General features: G+C 36.4%; 1 pseudogene; it reads left to right on the plus strand.

The window, feature by feature from the left end:
* The first annotated feature begins 530 nt into the window (after positions 1-530).
* LOC150061600 (citrate synthase, mitochondrial pseudogene) lies at positions 531-2,678 on the plus strand (annotated as a pseudogene).
* Positions 2,679-18,220: the final 15,542 nt, after the last annotated feature.

Genomic DNA, 18,220 nt, shown 5'->3' on the forward strand with positions numbered 1-18,220 from the left:
TCACTTGACCCACAGCCCCACTTCCAGCTTTTCCTGTGTATGTGGTACCAAGGAATCGAACCTAGGGCTTCACTCTACCATTGGATAAGCTCCAGGCAACTTTAATAAACTATTGTTTATTAAAGGGACCTAGGAGTTTGTCCCTGAGCTTTCAGTCAGGACAAGTACTCTACCACTTGAGACACAGCATCACTTCCAAGAAAGATATTCTTAGGAGAGGATAACAAAGGTTCAATATCTATTGGCATATGGTCATATAAAATGATGCTTATTAAAATGAACTCCATAAAGTGAAGCAGAAGATTTATGCTATTTTGCATCTTTTTCTAACCCTTTGGCCCTGTTTTTTCATTTCTGTTCCTATTTCTTCTATGTAAGTTTGTCTGTTTGAGGGAGGGGAAACCAGGAACACAGAAATGGTGGGACAAAGGGTGAATTGCTGCAGCAGTGATGCTCACTAGATACTACGTTGAAAATGAATTATACAACTTGCAGAGAAGGGAGTCAGGAGGGAAAAATTTAGGATAAAAATGAAGGAAGAGGGACCCCGAGCCGGGGCGTCCATGGTCAGTTTTGTCTACCCGTCTCCCCCGGTCGCCTCCTTTCAACCTTGTCCACGGGTTGGCGCGGTTCCTGCTGCAGCCGCTGTGGCTCCATTCTCTGCCGCAGCAGAACCCGGAATTCACCCATCATGGCTTTACTCACACTGCGGCTCGCATCCGGCTGTTGGGAGCCAAGAATTCATCCTGCCTTGTTCTTGCTGCCCGGCATGCTAGAGCTTCTACGAACCTAAAAGATATTCTGGCCAACATGATACCTAATGGAGCAAGCCAGAATTAAGACTTTCAGGCAGCAACATGACAAGACGGTGGTGGGCCAAATTACGGTGGCCATGATGTATGGTGGCATGAGAGGCATGGAGGGTCTGGTATATGAAAACATCAGTTCTTGATCCTGATGAGGGCATTCGTTTCAGAGGCCGTAGTATTCCTGAATGCCAGAAAAAGCTGCCCAAGGCTGAGGGTGGGGAGGAACCCTCCCTGAAGGTTTATTTTGGCTGCTGGTAACTGGAGAGATTCCTACAGACCAACAGGTATCTTGGCTCTCACAAGAATGGGCAAAGAGAGCAGCTCTGCCATCTCATGTGGTCACTATATTGGACAACTTTTCCACCAATCTACACCCGATGTCTCAGTTCAGTGCAGCTATAACAGCCCTCAACAGTGAAAGTAACTTTGCCCGGGCATATGCAGAGGGTATCAACCGAGCCTAGTACTGGGAGTTGATTTATGAAGACTGTATGGATCTGATCGCAAAGCTACCCGGTGTTGCAGCGAAGATCTACCGGAATCTTTATCGGGAGGGAAGCAGTATTGGGGCCATTGATTCTAAGCTGGACTGGTCCCACAGTTTCACCAACATGTTAGGATATACTGATGCTCAGTTTACTGAGCTTATGCGTTTGTACCTCACCATCCACAGTGACCATGAGGGTGGCAATGTAAGTGCACATACCAGCCGTCTGGTGGCAGTGCCCTTTCAGATCCTTACCTGTCCTTTGCAGCAGCCATACATGGATTGGCAAATCAGGAAGTGCTTGTCTGGCTAACACAGTTACAGATAGAAGTTGGCAAAGATGTGTCAGATGAGAAGTTACGAGACTACATCTGGAACACACTCAACTCAGGACAGGTTGTGCCAGGCTATGGTCATGCAGTACTAAGGAAGACTGATCCACGATACTCCTGTCAGCGAGAGTTTGCTCTGAAACACCTGCCTAATGATCCCATGTTTAAGCTGGTTGCTCAATTGTACAGGATTGTGCCCAATATCCTCTTAGAACAAGGCAAGGCCAAGAATCCATGGCCCAATGTTGATGCTCACAGTGGGGTGCTGCTTCAGTACTATGGCATGAAGGAGATGAATTACTACACAGTCCTGTTTGGGGTATCTTGGGCACTGGGTGTGCTGGCACAGCTCATCTGGAGCCGAACCCTAGGCTTCCCCTAGAAAGGCCCAAATCCATGAGCACAGATGGTCTGATGAAGTTTGTGGATTCTAAGTCAGGGTAAAACTAGAGTTGCAGGAAGAAATAAAGTATACTTTTGTTTCATGGGGCCTTTAAAGACTTAAGATTAAATTGTATCTGAGGCACTGAATATATTTGAAGTTAAAATATAAACTAAGACTTTAAAAGATGAAAAGTGACCCCCCTTCTTCCCTAACTAGTTCCCTTTCTCTGCTTAGTATGAGTTGCCCATCAACTATAGGATGACCAGAACTAATTGCATGTGGTATGGGTTAGAGTCGGCCACTCACCTGTCAACTCTAGACTGAAAATCTGGCTCTTCTTCCCTCAAATCAAAGCAGGTTTCAGAGAATCTGCAATCACTCTGGAGCTTTTGCTTCTTCTCTGCCCAGCCCTGTAGGCCAACAGATCAGATTTTTTTTTCTTTTATTTCCATAGGAATTAATGCTGGATTGCCAGCCTTGTCAAACCTAATGGTCCTCTGCGCTATACACACAGACATCTCCTAGAAAGACTTACTGGTTAGCTGGACATGTTTTCAACATTTTTTTGAATGCTATCAGGTGTCCATAAAGGCATCACACTTGTGAGTGGCACCCCGTATTTGATTTGCTCTCTTTTTAAAATTAGCCCATTGAAATTAGGGTCTGGGAGTATTCGGTTTCCCGCTGCCTGAATACCTCCTTCCAGACTGTATACCTGCTGTACCTCAAGCTGAGGATACTCTAGGTCTTTCCCTGTTGGTCCGTATAGAGACCTCGAGCAGGTCTATCTGAACTGTGGTCTTTTAGTCATTTGGCTTTCTCAGTACTTAAGGTGAACTAAGTTTTTCACTTTTACAGAATCCAAGCCACTACCCAATGATCTGTTTCCTGGGAGCTTTTTTGTTCTCTATTAATAGGCTGTGGCGCATACACCAGAAGCTCAGGGATGGCCAGCCCTTTCATGGTCTGGTCGGAGGGTTTTAGCATTTCTTTTTTGAACGAAGTGATTCAGAGTTGGAGATGGTCCTCTTTGAGTATCCAGAACAAGGGCTGAGGGCATTCAAAATAGTAAGCCTCCCTGTGTCTTTTCCTGCCACCAGAATTGTCCCCTTATTTATCAGTCTCCTGCCCTTCCTCAAGAGCGCACAGAACAGCGTTTGTTTTAGAAGCCCCATTTGCACAGGTTTTCAGTGACTCAGAATGCTCCACTATGTTTTCCTTGAGAAAGGATTGAGACACACTCCTGCTGTGCCCCCTTTTCCCAAAACCCCTGCCTGTGTTTGTGTGGAACCCAAACCCCAGAACCACGTTGTTGAGAAGGACACACTGTAAAACCCTGGGAAACTGTTGTCATGATGCAAACTTCAGGTTGTTCTGTATAAAATTTAAAATAAATAAATAAATAAATGTTTTTATTAACAAAAAAAATGAAGGAAGAGGTGACACCATTCAAAAAGTAATGCATTTATTATTTGACTTATCTGTACTTATTACCTGCAACCCCTCTGTACTTCATCTTTACAATAACAATAAAAAAAGTAAAACTCCTACCAAATAAAGAATATTTTACTAGCAACACTCCCATCAGTTGCTAAGAATGATCTGACTAGAAATTGATAAGCAGAACACAAATTATTGTTCTTTATGTAGGTCAAAAGATGTTTCATCAAAAGAAAAAATGAATTCAAATTGAATAGGAGAATTATAATGCCTTCTTATATATTTGGTTCTAGGCATGGTTGAGTAAATAATTAAAATGTGCTTTCTGAGTCTCTGAAAGTAAATGTTTCTTAATTAATAAAAAAATGTTCTACACCAAACAATGATTCAAACCTCCTGAGACATTTTGTCATTTTATAAACCATGATAACAAAGCAAGAGCCGTTTACCACTTCTCATGTATGTACACGTTTGTTCAATTAGTTCAACTCATATGTACACAGAGAATTAAAGAACAGAGCAATATTTCATTTTTCTTAAACTTTGTAAACAATACTTATAAAAAACTGGAGGACAAATGCCATGATAAGAAAATAACTCCATACAATGTAAAAATAGATGTTTTTCATATCTTTCTAATGGTGCCTTTCCCATTCTTAAGGCAATCAAAGGACATAATGGGGCTGTCCCTTTAAAAACATAGAGTACTTATAATGTTAAGGATTTATAGAAGACATAGCTTCATTAAGACATTATTGTTAAGATGAAGCAGATTGTATTTGCCTCTTTTTCATATATTTTTATTGTAATTAATAGAAGGGTTACATTATATTCATCAGATAGAAGGTGCATTAATTCACATACATTGATACCCTTTCTCATGTCTCAGTCCCCATTTCCCTTCCCCCCACGCCCACCCCTCACCTTGTTTCCCCCCTTCCCTATCCCTTATGGGCATCAGAAAAAAGATTGAGAATTCAGTGTAGTATAGTGCTTTGAAGAAGTTACTTTAATATTTTACAAAATATAAAACAAGTCATTAGGAATTTTGAGTTCAAAATAAGAATTAAAAAGAATATTTCACTCTTAACATTTAGCTGGAATATTTTAATATATATGTCTCAATAATATTTTCTAGAATTATTTCCAATCATAGAATATGCAGAAAGTAGTGTCTAAATTTTTTTATGTGGAGGAGATAAGAAAGGTGGTTGTTTGTATTGGGCATTTCTGCTTTTCTCTCCATCTGCTTTGAAACTTTGTTAACTCTTCTGATTGTTTTAATTAGGAATAATAGAGAATTATTTTGATATGTTCATGTTAGTTAATAGTTTCCTGATAATTAGATGACCATTGCATGTTTAGACATGAATTCTCAACAACATGAAATCTCTTCAAAGGTTTCTCCTCTTCTTCAAGACTTCCAAAGTTAGCATTTCTGATCACAGTTCTCAAGCCTCCTCTTCCTCCTTACTGCCTCTTAATGACCATACAGAGAAGCTGGTGCTATGGACATAACAATATAGAAGGGATTATTCATTGTGCATCCCTACCCACAACTTTCCTCCAGATCTCTAGACACAACTAGCCATCGCCTACTGGGTATTTCTATTTCAGTGTTGAAGAGACTTAACAAACATAATGTGAGTGAAATCACACTTGAATAAAGGTTAAAATCAAGAGTGTGTGTGTGGTGTACCATGTGAAGTTATGTCTTCTTTCATTTTCCCCCTTTGGTTTATCCCCTACTATCACTTTTTTTTGGTTACCCTTGTCTCATATATATGTTTATCTGATTTGGGGAAGGGAAGAGAAATAACAAAATGGAGAGACAAAGGACAAAGGATGAACCAATGCAATGATCTTTACAACTTGGGGGAGGTGAGTCAGGGGGAGGGAGAATGAGAGACAAACAAGGGAGGGGGTAGCAATGAGTGACAGGAATTGTACTCACTACCTTCTTTATGTAACTGTAATCCCTCTGTACATCACCTTTAAATAAAGTTAAATTAATTTTTTTAAATTTTATGTATTAAAAATTTATGTATCCTAAAAACAAAAGATCCTAACACACACACACACACACACACACACACATACACTTTCATCAGTAAACATCACTATTTCTCTTTCCTTCCACTTCTACTCTGTTCTAGAATATTTTAATTATGAACCATTTTATTGCATCCATAGTTTTAACCAAAATACAAATCATGTAATTCCTTCTGAAGTATTAAAATGATTGTGAGCATTATCTCTTCGGTTCAATTTTGGCTCACATCTATCTTTCCAGTCTCCACGTTTTATCTTTTGTCTGGGATTATTGTCCTGGTCTTCACACATACAAAACTAGCTCTTTTTGCATCTTTAAATTATATGATGTTCTCCTAATAACTTCATGCATATTATTTCCCTTCCTTGGACTTTCTTACCTCATGTCTTTTCATGAATACCTCCTTTATCTTTTCCCTGTCACTTTTCCTAGTAATCTTTAACTGTGGCTCTAAACCAAATAGCACTCTTGACTCACTCTTTATTCTGCTTTTCATAGAGAATTGTCAAACCCCAGATGTTTCATTAAATTTTTGCTTATTTATATAAATTACTAAATTACAATGGTCTTTCTTCCTTATACCTACAGGGACTAGAACACTATGAATCAGTGGCTGATATATGGGAAATCTAAACCAAGTATTGTACATAGTAACCAATTCTAATAACAGAAAGAGATTTCTTTCCTCTGCTATACTCCAAGTATCTAGAAGAAAAATAGGTAAATAAAATTATTGGACCAGCAATGGTTTTTCAAACCACTGTCTTAAATACAGAAAAGGTAATCTATACCATAAATACATTATTATACATTTTTATTTTTAAATAGTGAAACTAAAATCACCTTGGAAAAGAAATGAATAGTACAGAGAAAATAATTGAAATGAGTTATTAACTTAAGGCAGTAGAAAATATATTGACAAAGCTTAGAAAGTTATTCTCCTAGAATGCAATACATACAGTTTGCTTACTAATACTAGTATATCTTCTTAAATCAAAAAAGAGAATAAAAAAGAAAATAGGACACAAGAAAGATATATGTTGATTGCAGATATATTTTCTGCAAGATAGCTGAATGAAAATGTACAAAAGTATTCAAGTGTGGCAAAAGTACATATTATTTTATAAACTATAGTTCCTAAATATCCTTGTCCCCTTTTGGATATCTTGCAGTGCATGAAGTGAATAAAATATTCAATTACGTTTTAATGTTTCAAAATCACTCATGTAAAATGAAATCAATGCTATTGCCAAGAGCCTTCTTTATGCAGTCAACTGCACTAATTCAAGATATGTCTCCTTCTTTGCCTCAAGTAACTTTACTTAGAACATTGTTTACTAAACTTAACCTTGGTGGAGATTGAATCTCTTAGGTTTTGAAGAATAAACAAAGCATCATTTTATCTGTAGACAATAGAACTGCATAAAGTCAGTGATCAGATTGCTAGGATATTGTAAATTCAACCTACTGAGTTGCACATTCTCAGATCTTTGAACTGCAGATAAGGTGATAGAAAAGTAGAGGAGACAATTAACATTGACATTCCAAGAGCCTAGTACCTAAGTTCCTCAAATTATTGTGTTATGTTCAAACAAATTCACCATGACACTACCATAAGTCAAAATGCATCTATCTGAGACACCTATCTAAGCTTATAAATGTATCACTCTAGAGTATCGTTCATTTCTCTATATGATCATACAGGCTGGTGGCAATAACATATCTTATATCATTGGCCTGGGAAAAACCAAGCACTGAGATTTGAACTACAACTTCTTCTGAATACATACTGCTTTTCCACCATTATGATGACAGAACATTACTAAGTTGAACCATCCTAAATCAAGGACCATCTGTATATCTACGTGGAAGTGGTAGAATAAAACAGATCTGTATTCAACTCATCATGAAATCCAATATGTATTTACTTCTCAAGAGACAAATGAGGAGCAAAATATTGCTCTTGATCAGGCATGTCTTGTGCAGGTATCCCATGGTTGGTTGAAGATGAATTAACATTCCTTATTTTTCTGAACTTAACTAGTGTGGCTAGGGATCAGAAGTATTCTCTTAATACGCTTGGCAAAATATCTAAGCTTTGATAATGAACCTTACTAGTTGTTGAGAACCATGTATCATTCAGATTATTCCTACAATGCTGCTGTGAGATCTGAAAGGGCCTCTGGGCTATATGTTCACTGAGAAAATATAACAGAGAAGTTTATATTTCACACTGTAAGGCCCATTTTGTGTTAGTTCTTCACTTCATCTGTTTAATATCACCTTTGGGAGAAATTCATTGCTTGGACCTAGGGAAAAATTGAAATAAACACATTCCCTATTTATCAGTTGAATAGATGACCTTTCTCAAGAAGTTATATTCACAGCTGGATTACTGTCATATAATAAAAAAAAACTTCATATAAATTTTAAGAGGGGTCTTTTGTAGAAATTCCTCAATGCTAAATACAGCATATTTACCATAAGGCAAACAGTAGTAACTTCTTTGAAATCAGTTGGCCTATGAAAGAACTTTAAAATAAAGTATGATCTTTAACCAAAAAGTTTCTGGCACTATTTGCCAATTTTGAAGGTTTAATTCAAGATAAAAATTGCAGTAGGACACATACTAGAATAAATAATTGTGTTTTTATTCATTCCTTCCCTTAAATAGGAAATTGGTTTTCTGTGTCCCCTAGTTGCAACATGAATACAGATTATAATTTTAATTTGAATGTAATTGCTCATAGTGAAAAGAACAAAAACATAAGAAATAATCAAGTCACTTGCCAGACTAGAGGGAGCAATATTCAAATAGATCCTTGAACAGTTATTGGTACAAAAAATTACTACAATTTTTAAAAGTTAGAGGGCAAGTAAAAAGGATATTTGTAGAAATATGATTTTTGATCACATATCTTTAAAAGGGCATACTAAATATGTTAACTTTTTATATTAAAATTTTTTCCAGTCGTGGGCCAAGAACTCAGGGCCTAGGCACTGTCCTTGGGCTTTCTCAAAGCTAGAGCTCTACCACTTGGCCACAGCACTACTTCCAGCTCTTTTCTATGTATGTGGCACTGAGGAATCGAACCCTGGTTTTCATGCATGCTAGGCAAGCACTCTACCACTAGACCAAACTCCCAGTCCAAGATGTTAAAATTTTTAAGACTTCAACTTGAGAATTAATATTGGAGGGAGCTTTAAAATTTTAATTTAGATATAATTGATTTGTAAGGAAATGGAAAGACAGAAAAAAATCATATTAAGTGAAGTAAGCCAGACTCAAAGGAACATAGGCTCAATTGTTACCCTCATTTGTCATAATCAGTAGAAACCTTGGGCTCTCCTAGCAGAGATTTACAAGATAACAAAATCTAGATACATAAAGCCATATAGTATGACCCTAAATGAAAGGACTTCCAGGATATAGAAACAAAGGCCATATAATGAGTGATTGTTGTCCTTAATGTATTATGTTATCTCTCATCTCTTTTGCTGTCCCTTAGTTATCTCATATTGTTACAGTATTTCACCTTGTTGTCTGATATATTGTATATATGCATATTTGGTTATTTAAAATCAGATAGGGAAGGGGGGAAAACAAGTTGAGGAGTACGGTGAGGGGAGGGAAATGGGGACCAAGACATGAGAAAGGGTATCAATGTTTGTGAAGTAATGCACCTTCTATCTGGTGAATATAATGTAACCCTTCTATTAATTACAATAAACAATATATGGAAAAAAGAAAGAAAGAAAGAAGCCAGAAGTGTTGCTGAGGCTCAAGTGGTAGAGCTCTTGCATTGAGAAAGTCCTAGGACAGGACTCATACCCTGAGCTCAAGCCCAGAACTGGTAAAAAATATAACATCTTTTCCATATATTTATATCTATAATATTGTCTACCTGTGGTGCATTTCAAAGGTGATTGAAAATTATAAGCATATCTAGTCATATTAGTTTAATTTGCATCTGTTTTATTACAAGTATTTTGGCATCATTAATCTCTGCCATAAATTACAAGTGTCCAACAGAGTGAATAGTTTTCGGAGTCCTCTGAGCCATAACAGAGAGGAGGATACAAGGGATTAATGATATCCATCCTTGCTCTCCAAAGAGAAAGCTATCTATGTTGTATTAACTCAAGAGATCTTTCCTCTTGTTCAGGAATTGTCATATTTGAAAAGCGATTTCAAGGCCATGTTCATCTCAATTCATAGAGTCCATAATTTTCAGGCTTTGAACAATTTACTTAATATTATTGAATCTTAAATGAACTGTAAGACAGACATAATAAAATATGTCATTTAGAGGCATTGGAAATCAGTGAGGTAAATGTATGGAATTGACCAGTACAGTTTTAGTTCATTAAAAGTGTTCAGCAAGTTACTCCTTTCTCTGAGCCTCCTTTTCTTTATCTGCAACACAGACAAAATAACTACCTTGTAGAATTACCATAGAAATGATAGAAGTATTAGGTACAAATAACAGCAACATTCACCATATGTTCAGAGGTCAACACTTGGTACTGATCATTCTTGATTTCTTCCAAGGCATATTTAATGACAAATATTCTGAACTATTCCTTGAATGTCATATTTTCTACTGTGAAGAACTTAGACAAATACAAGGAATCTAATCACTGATGTTAACTAGTGTGTAAATAACAAGCAACATAGATTAAAAACTATAGAAGATAAAAATCATAGAAATGGATCATTGTCAGCTGAAGTAAGTCAGAGAGGAGAAGGTATTCATCTTAACAAAACTTCAGAAATCTTTCACTTTTTCATATAGGAAAATGGAAAGGCACTTAGAATGTCAAATTACAAAAGAGAAGTCAAAGTCTCTGTGGGAAGATTTAGGAAATTGAGTTTCCTGACTTAAGATTGATGGACTGTATTCTTAGTCTCAAAAGGCTGAGGAGACCAGAAGCTTACTTGGGGTGGCAGTGGGAGGGTGTAATTCATGTTTCTTCACTGCTTCCTGCATTGGCTCACTGAATCTTAGAAATATGCACTGTTTTCTAAGTGAATGAATACAAACCTTAATATTTAGTATTTAAATGGTTAATTTCCTATGCTGGTGGCCCTTTGCCACTTTGGATACAGCTTTGAATTGAGATCCTGTTTCTTTGGCAAAGGCAAAGACGGTGAGACTCATTCTTCCTCGTATCATCTTCTCCATGAATACTATTACCATCCACAGCTACAGGATTGAGGTAAAAAGATGAAAGAGGAAAAGAAATAAGTGCTTCTTTTCTTACCTGGGCTGTTTTTCTCTAAATCACCAAATAGTTTTATTTCATCACCAGTGAAAAACTTCATGTTGGTATTTCTTTTTTTTTTCATTTTATTTTATTGTCAGGATAATGTATAGAGAGATTAAAGTTACATTCATCCAATAGTAGGTGCATTACATCTCACACATTGATACTCCTTCTCATGTTTTTGACACCATTTCCTTCCCTCTACCCCCTCCCAATCATCTTGTTTCCCCCTTCCCTTCCCTATTTCAAATCAACAAATAAACAAATATACAACATACCAGGTAACAAGGTCAGTTACAGTAACAATATGCAATTAAAGAAAGGGCAAAAAATAGAAAAGAAATAACAGTACATTAAGAACAACAATCACACAAGATAAAGCTCTTGTTTCCATATTAAGTGAAGTAAGCCTGACCCAAAGGAACATAGGCTCAATGGTTTCACTCATTTGTAATAATTAGTAGCTGGGACATTTTGACAATTTCTTCATTGGCTTTGCTGTTTTCAACCAACCTTTCTGGTAGCCAATGGTTACTAAGGGAGTGAACCAAATGTTCATATGTCTGTGGTCTAGAGCATCATTATATATAATGTAGTTGGACCAGCAACAAGGACACCATTTGAAAAGTTGTTACTATCTTAGACCTGCTGAGTTAAGAAACTAAATTTAATACAATATCCTAGAGATCTTTATGTACACTAACATTTAAACTATTGTGGTTAAGGCAGGTTTCTTTTGTTTTATTTTTGACATACATGCTTTTAAAGCGTAATAGAAATTAATCTAAAACAAATTCACTTGATTGGTAAAGTACATATGGAAATTTTTACCATCATTATCACCACACACACAATCACCAGAGTAAGGTAACATTACTTGCCTTTCACCAGAAACATATTTGAGACAATTGTGTTTAATTATGAGACACTATAAGACACCAGCCAGCACAAACTTGAACAGAAAAACATTAAAAAATTAGCCCTTTTTTTCTTACCCTTTTGTCTTTTTCTTTTTTGGTACTGGGGATTGAACCCAGGACATTGCACTTGCTAGGCAAGAATTTTGCCATTGATCTACATGCCAACTCTTACCTTTTTGTATAAAGACCTGGGCACAGTAAATGAAAACCATATAGAGCTGAGCTTTCCCATGCACCTAGAGTGTAAGAGACCAGGGGTCAGTGAATCTGAGGAGACTTGAACTTGGTCATTTAGAAAGCAGGTGGCTACAAAGTCTTGTTTGTTGTTAATCGTAAATTATGCGTTAATCTCTGTGGAAAGTTGGAGCTCTGTAAAACTGGGAGAAAGCTATGAGGAACCTGTAAGTTAGGCAAGCCCCAAATCCAACCAATCTTACGAAAATCTTTCTTGAATTACTGTCTTGGCCTGACTGTGTCTTCAGTATTTGAGAGGGAGCATAAAAGAAAAATGTGCATCAAAGCTTAGTCAAATTATTACTAACTCTTTTATTCATTGATAAAAGGTGACATGAATAAAGCATATATACTGTTCCTACTAGCCACTGCAAACACTTAGTAATTGTTCATACCACCCATTACATACTATCCATTACTAAAGGTTAGTAATTGGCAAAGTTTTCAACATGGCTCAATTTAGCAGTGATGATATCCTCCTACAGAGAAACAGATGGATTCCAAAGGCAAGCAAGCCTGCTTTCATTCTTAATCATGAAAGGCATATTATTCCAAACTCATTTTTCTCATGATTAAAAGAACTTAGTAGCAACTATGTCATTTTCTACTTTTGCACTCTAAACCAACTAAAGGGTATTCTTCACTTTTGCTGTACATTATTATGTCCAGGTTTGTTCTAACCCTGTACTGGCAATCTTATCTGTAAGCCAAGAGGACAGAGAAAGAAGAGTAGGCTCCAGGATCTTTTGCTCCATTTCATCATGTGTCATTTCCAAAAAGATTTAAATGCGGACATTCCCAAACTGTTAATATATAAAATTTTCCAAAACAATATTATGTACAGAAAAAGGAACAAATTTCCTATGACTTTTATGTATAATATTTATCCGTAAATTTGATCTGACTCAGTGTCTTAACCCCAGTATTTTTCTTCCTGTTTCACAATCACCACTTCCCTGCCTTCTCTGTATGTCCTTCATATACCTTAAAGTAATTGGAAGAAAGGCCTCTAGGCCATTAAGAGGTATTTTACTTATATAACTACTAATTATACATCCAACTTTGATCATATATAGACAAGTAATCTTTTATCAATTAATAAATATGTTAAAATCAGACTTGGCACCAACATTTAAAGTACTAACATTTAAGTGCCAACATTTAAAGTTTGTAGTCAAAGCTTTAAAAATATGTATAAAATTGTTTATATACATGTTTTGCTGCAGAGAAAAAGATTTGTTCATTAGAGAATTTTAGGAAAATAGCTTTCATTAGTATTAAATCCTGTGGGAAAGTAAGTCAGAATTATGATTTAATAATAAAAATGGTGACAAATTTCTCTCAAAATAAAAAGCTTATGTTTGAGTATGATTTTCCCATACTCCTGTGTTGGAAAATATGATGATCAATTTTATTTTTCAATTTGAAAGGACTGTGATATGTATAGATAACTAATGAAACATTATTTCTAAATGTCGTACTGAAGATATTTCCTAAAGAAAGTCATAATTAAATTAGTAAATCAAATAAACTAATCTGCCCTCACCAGGGTGGTAGGTACCAACCAAGATGCTGAGGAGATGAGAGAGGAAGAGGGAAAGAAAGAAGGAAAGAGAGAAAGAGAGAAAGAAGGAAGGAAGGAAGAAGAGAAATAGAAAATGAGAAAGAAAGAAAGAAAAGGAGGAGGAGGAAGGAAGGGAGGGAGGAAGAAAGGAAGAGAGGGAGGGAAGGAAGGAGAAAGGAAAGGAGAGGGAGGGAGGGAAGGAGGGAGGAAGGAAAGAAGAGAGAGAGAGGGAGGGAAGGAGGAAGGGAGAGAAAAGGAAGAGAGGGAGAAAAAAGAAAGGAGGAAGGAAGGAAAGGAAAGAGAGAAAGAAAGAAAGAAAAACAGAGAGAGAAAGGAAGGAGGAGGGAAAAGAAAGAAAGAAACAGCAAGAGAAAGGGAGGGAAGAAGAAGGGAATGAAAGAAGGAAGAAAGGAAGGAAGGGAAAGAGAAAGAACGAAAGAAAGAGAAAGAAAGAAAGAAGCAGCAAGAGAAAGGGATGGAAGAAGGAGGGAAGGAAAGAAGGAAGAAAGGAAGGAAGGGAAAGAGAAAGAAAGAAAGAGAGAAAGAGAAAGGAAGGAGGAAGGAAGGAGGGAAAAGAGAGAAAGAAAAAGAGAAAAAAAGGAAGTGAGAGAAAAAGAGAAAGGGAGGGAGGAAGGAGGGAAGGAAGGAAGGAAGGGGAAGAGAGAAAGAAAAAGAAAGAAAGAGAACAGAAGAGAGAGAAAGAGAAAGGAAGGAGGGAGGAAGGAAAGAGAGAAAGAAAGAAAAGAAAAGAAAGAAAAAAGGAAGCGAGAGAAAAAGAGAAAGGGAGGGAGGACGAAGGGAAGGAAAGAAGGAAGAAAGGAAGGAAGGGAAAGAGAGAAAGGAAGAAAGAGAAAGAAATAAAAAGAGAAAGAAAGGAAGAGGGAAAAAAGGAAGGCAGGAAAGAAGGAAGGAAGGAAGGGAGAAAGAGAAAGAGAGAAAAATAAAAAGAAATCGAGAGAAAAAGACAAAGGGAGGGAGGAAGGAAGAAGGAAAGAAATCTCTTGTTAAACAGGAGCATCTACATCTTCCTTCACACATCAAAACTCTTGGTTTTTGAGCTTTCAGATGTCCAAATTAACCGCTTCCTCTGCTACTCCCACCCTTGTTTTCATGTTTTTAAATGAAGTCCACTTTTCAATCTATCTGCCCAGCTACCACAGAATAGCAGAGACTGCAGACTATGTCTGCTTTCAAAATGGTGACTATAATCTAGTTTGGGATAGTAGGAAAGACAAAGGAGTCTAGGTCAGTTGCCTCCAATCCTTTCTCTCATGACTTAGCCTCCTCCCAAATGCCAAGCCTCCTACTTTAGTTTAGACTCAGATGAAGTGACAACCTTGTGTTATTCTAGAACTTCAGTAGGCCTGCAGATGAGAGATTATGGACTTCTTGGTTCACCACACATAAACTAATTATTTTTTATTGTAATGTATAAAGGAGTCACAGTTATATTCGCCAGACAGTGGGTACATCACTTCTCACACATTGACACCCTATCTCATGTTTTTGTCCCCATTTTCCTCTCCCCATCCCTCCCAATCATCTTGTTTTCCCCCTTTCCCTTTTGTATTTCAAATAAACAAATAAACCTATATAAAATATACCAGGTAACAAAGTCAGATACAGTAACAATCTGAGATTAACCAAAGGGCAACAAAGGAGAAGAGAAATAACATAGTACATTAAGAACAACAATCACACAAGATAAACCTCTAGTTCCACAACCTGAAATACTTTCATTTCGCCTCATCCTATGTGGCCTTATGTACCTATGTTTTGAGCTATTGTAGTCCTCTGCTAGGAGAGTCCTAGGTTTGTACTAATATTACAAATGAGGGAAACCATTCAGCCTATGTTCCTTTGAGTCTGGCTTACTTCACAAAAGTAAGTCACAAAAGGTAATTTTTTTTTTTTTGGCCAGTCCTGGGCTGAGCTCAGGGCCTGAGCACTGTCCTAGGACTTTCTCAAGACTAGAGCTCTACCACTTGAGTCTCAGCACCACTTCTGGCTTTTTTTTTTCCTATGTATGTGGTACCGAGGAATTGAACCTGGGTCTTCATGCATGCTAGGCAAACACTCTACCACTAGGCCAAACTCCCAGCCCCCAAAGGTAATTCTTGTAATAGGTTTCCTCGTAATTTCCTCTTATTAATTCTATGGCATATAACGTATTTAAATTAGAATTTATATTATACAATTTCCACACTGATTAGATTTCTATGGAAACTCTTGACTAAGGCATGTAGATTTCACTGAACTCACATACAAACATAATTTAAGATTTATCTTCGATGCCAACATTAACTATATATCAGAAATTACAATGTTCATTTCAAATTAAACTTAAAAATTTAAAATTCATCTGAGAGAGAGGGAGAAGTTGCCTTTGAGTGATTAAAAAACAAATCCTCTTGGGTCAAGCAAAGACAATCTTCCCTCATGGTTGGCCACAAGAGATTGTACACTTTGATATCAGTTTTATGTTCCCTTGTGGACTTGCCTTTGATAAATTTCATTTTTAGATTGGTTTCAGCTTTTATAGAAAGTAATTGCAACAAACAGCTGAATGGAATTAATAGTAGTCTGGAGAACATCATCACAACATGCTCTCTAAATAAAACCCCACATGACAAATTTCTTTTTCAGTTTCAGGAAAAGCTTGCTTTCCCTTGAGCACTTGATGTGGAATCCGTTCTTACCCTAAGACTTGCTATCATGGCCATGTCTCCTTTTTCATTTGGGGCCTCTTTAAGTGTGCAGTTAAATCTGATATTGAAGTAATGGTTTCAATTCCAAAGACCAAAAAAGAAATGTACTTCAGTCCTATAAATCTATTCTTCATTATTTTCTGAGAGTTTACTCTTAACTTGATGTTCCATTATTTTATGATTTTTTAGACCTTTCTCCACATTTTTATGGAGATTTTATGGATACAGATCAATAGGCTTAAATTACAAAGGCATGCTTCATTTAGTCAGCCATAGGTAAATATTTTCTTGCTAATGTATTCCTCTGATAGGTTCTATTCATACAATTATTACAGAAGAGGACTCATACAGAGAAAAGTCACCTTCACTAGCCTCAGGAAATTCTGTATTTTGTACAGTTTTGTAAGTAAGCTCACCTTGGGCAATCCTTGTTTGATGTCAACCTTACTCTAAATCTAGATGTCTGACTTTTCATCTACTTAGCTGCTCCTATTGTTTTTGTAAAAAGAAACCTTGATCGGATTCAATATTGTCAATAAATGTCTAATCTTCCTTTGTCTGATGTAATGCATAAGTCATTTATCTAAAACTATGGATGGATGCCTATATGGAATACCTTAGGCTGATTTGGAGCCTAAAATGTATGACTTTCCTCAGGAGATAATTCCTCTTATACAGGAGTCCCTCAACACATAGATTTTACCATAATATTATTCTTTTCTGCCTTCAGATAATGTTCAATTGTCTTCTGGCTTACACATGATCTCCTTGCTTGGTAAGTTTTCTCTTAATGAATTATTGTCTTCATTTCATACTACAAATGAGAAAAAATTCTCCTAAGTTTCAAGGCTGTTATGACACATTGTAAAATTTTACAAAATAGAAGTGTAGCTTGTAAAATGTCTTCATCTGAAAAATAAGAACCTTAATTTTATAATACTATGTGAAATGTAAACTTTTTCTAAGAGATAAGACTATTCATTAATATTCCTCTACAGACAAAGCACTTGAATTTCCTTTAGCAAAATTTTATATAATTTTATAATCCCCTTTTCTTGAGGTTTTGGCTTAAATGCATAATTACAACTATTTTATCTCTTGGAAATATTGCCATCTGTGGACTAAAATTAATACTTGCTCATGTCCTAGAAAATTAAAATACAAGCTGAGTGCAGTGGCTCATGAGTATAATCCTAGATACTCGGAGGCTGAGATCTGACGATCTCGGTTCAAAGCCAGCAAGGGCACTAAAGATCATGACTCTTATCTCCAATTAACCACCAGGAACTGGAAGTGGTACTGTGGCTCAAGGGGTAGGGTGATTGAGCCAAAGAGCTCAGGGATAGCGCCCAGGAACAGAGTTCAAATCCCATGACCAACAAAAAAAAAAAAGAAAAGAAAAAATACATTTTACACGATGATAAAATTGACATGGGATTTGAATTGGAGAGTTGATATATTTTTTATTTTCTTATACCAAAAGTAATTTGGAGCTGGTTGCTTAATATGAATTAGGATATCAGTATAATATAAATAACATGATTGCAATGTAAATAATGTAATTTCAATGTAAGTGCATATGCATAATATGTGGTTGCATTGCCAGTCATAAAAATTCAGTTCTGCATCATCTCCATAGAATCCCAGGGGAAAACTGCAGATTATGATCAATTCTAACAGAAGAAGTTTGAATTAAATGAATGAAGGAAGGAATAGGATAACAAATATACAAAGGTAAAGTAATATACTGTGTATTTTAGTTATCCATGCAAAATACTTGGAAGTGGCGCTGTGTCTCTAAGTGATAGAGTGCTGCCCTTGAGCCAAAAAGCTCAGAGACAGCACTCGGGCTCTGAGTTCAAACCCTACAACCAACAGCAGTGGCAAAAGAAAAAAAGCAAAATATTGATATGTAATGCTAACCTAATGATTACTTAACATATTACCATCCTTGATTTTAACAATTCCATGTATGTTTCAATGTTCATGCAAATGCTTTTCATTGTTTGTGCTTTCCAAG

This window comes from Megascapheus bottae, chromosome 6 (genome assembly GCF_031878675.1).
Source record: "Megascapheus bottae isolate mThoBot1 chromosome 6, mThoBot2.hap1, whole genome shotgun sequence".
Classification (NCBI taxonomy): Eukaryota; Metazoa; Chordata; class Mammalia; order Rodentia; family Geomyidae; genus Megascapheus; species Megascapheus bottae.